Genomic DNA, 2,584 nt, shown 5'->3' on the forward strand with positions numbered 1-2,584 from the left:
TAGATCAACCAGGCACTTTGTAGAAAGGAATTATATATGACTACTTTCAACTTGAGATTTAATCATTTGTCCTGAATGAGATTAGTATGTGTTCTAGGTATGCATTTCCCTTTTCTGGAAGACATTTGCTCTATGAACACCACATATAGAATCACCATGTATAGAATCAGATATTTATTAATATCTAAATTAATAAAATGAAATCCTGCAAAACATCACCTCAGATCAAAAATCTAATGTAGTGGTAAATAATGTACAAGAATGCCTCCTGAGTCAAAGGATCTACTTGCTTTATTATATATCATTCAGAAGATACTATCATGATAAATCATTGGAATCGATTTTTAAAGGTTCAGTTGAAATTCTAATTTGGGAACAGTATCTGGGAAACTTACAGCACTGTTTTTCAAAATGTGGTACTTATGTTAAACTAATAATCTTATCTGATGCTGAGAGATGAGTGACTAGGATCAGGAACCAGTGAAAACAGAATTGGTCATTCTCACCAAAAACCTACTTACTGACCTGGAAATATGTACTGTCTTTGAAACATAGTCTATGTAATTGCGAAAGTCCAGGTAACTACAGGTAGAATGGTCACCTCTTCAAGGGGCAAGAGCAGGGTCTCAAAGAACGTAGATCAAAATCCAGGACTGATGACTAATCATTTTTGGCTCCTCATGCTATACTCAACAGGAATATAAAGGAGTTACAATGATGTCGGAAGTAATCATCCCTAGTTATCATAAAGGGCCAGGATTGCTATTGGACAATGGAGAAGTGATAAGTATGTCTGAGATTCAAAGGAGTCACCAGAACACCTCTTGGGACTTACTTGCTTGGTACAACAACCATAGCCTGTCAAGGTCATGATATGCAGGGATTTCAAACACCCCATGTTAAAGGTCTGAATGACCCCACCAAATAATCAACTCAGATAGCAGGCATGCAGAATAATGGTAAGGGAAATCTAATGGGTAACAACAAAGAAAAATGATGATCTGATGTGGACTAGCCATGAGCTATGAGCAGAGAAGGGCATTTCTTCACTGACTTCGTTATAATTATTTTTTATTAGAAATTATGATGAGACACCAACTTGTAGAATTAGTGAAAATATTTATTTAATATGGGGTGCAAATGGAGGTGAGTGATGTAAGATGTGACATCTCTATCAGATACCATCAGTGCTCCACTCATCTTCTATTGTCCTACTTCAGGGTTTCTCTGCCTGGGGTCATTCTATAACTGCAGGAACATTTCTGGTTTAACAAATGAAGACAGGCTGAAAGTGCAAGGATTTAATTATCCATCAGAAACCTTCAGCTAGTTAGGTTCTAGAGCTGGTGAATCAATGTCCCATCTTCCTTATGCCTTTGTGAGACAATTTGGAATATGTGTTATAGAGTCCTCAGTCATCCTCAGAAATAATCAATTCGTTAACAGTTTACTGGATAGTCTTTTGTCCTCCTTTCCTTTTTCTGATCCCTCGCTATGCTTTCTGAGATCACCTCCCAAATAGAGTATGTGCAACTAGATACTTCTTTTAGAGATAGTTTTTGCAATAACCCAAATTATGACATCCTCTTTTTGTTAAATAATAAAATTCTAGTTCATAATCAAAATTTAACACAGATTATATTCAATTACACCTTCTGTACACAGATGTTTATCAAAAATATATTGGAGATCAAATGATGAACTCACCTAAAAAAGCTGTAATAACCAACAGATTGTGTAATGGCAAACGTACGGTTTTCTGAAGATTAAAATAATAAAATTAAATATATGTGTATATGTATACATATATGGCAGAATTCCAGTGCAATTATAAAATAATTCATATATATGGCTATGTGTTTATGTGTATATAGACACACATAACATAACTTGGGTTTTTACATTGTATTATTTTAGTTACATATTACATAGCCATGCAAAATCATGTGACTAGAAATACTGAGGTCTGCAAACTCATGTTAGTTAATGAATATGAATACAACTTGTGATTATACATTCCCTGTGAAGCAAAAATACATTGGAATCAGACTTTCAGTGTTCTGCCATACTATCATCCCTGTATAAGTACCTATTTGTTTTCTCAACCCAAATTTACAAATAATTATAAACTAAGTCATACTAATCTCTCAACATGCCCTTAAGGGGAGCACTGACTTATATTTATTGGAATTTTAAGTAAGCATAGGCCACTTATTTAAGGTTTCAAGCAATGTCTATAACAAATACATTGTATTATTACATAATATATAAATAATTAGATATCCCTTTTAACATAATGTAAAATTTGCTGTAGAGTATTAAAAACCACGTTTTTCTTATTCAATTTACTGTTTGAAGTAGAAGACAAACATGGGCACACGCATTGTAAAAGTCCATTATATTTTTACAATATTTTCAAAGAGAAATAGTGTTCCATGACGTTTTCAAAGAAAAAAAAAAAAACACAAGAATTTAGGTGTGAATTTAAAGAAGAATCAAACTGCAGTAACACAACTTTATTTATTATTAAAAATATTCTGGCATATTGAAATCTCATAGATATTAGAAAAAATTTGGAACTTAA

General features: G+C 33.0%; 1 non-coding gene across 1 annotated transcript; it reads left to right on the forward strand.

Annotated features, from left to right (window-relative positions):
- Positions 1–1,692: 1,692 nt before the first annotated feature.
- Positions 1,693–1,765, forward strand: LOC115897189. Its single transcript, XR_004057118.1, has one exon. It is a non-coding gene; the product is annotated as a small nucleolar RNA SNORD65 (small nucleolar RNA).
- Positions 1,766–2,584: the final 819 nt, after the last annotated feature.

This window comes from Rhinopithecus roxellana, chromosome 4 (genome assembly GCF_007565055.1).
Source record: "Rhinopithecus roxellana isolate Shanxi Qingling chromosome 4, ASM756505v1, whole genome shotgun sequence".
Lineage (NCBI taxonomy): Eukaryota > Metazoa > Chordata > Mammalia > Primates > Cercopithecidae > Rhinopithecus > Rhinopithecus roxellana.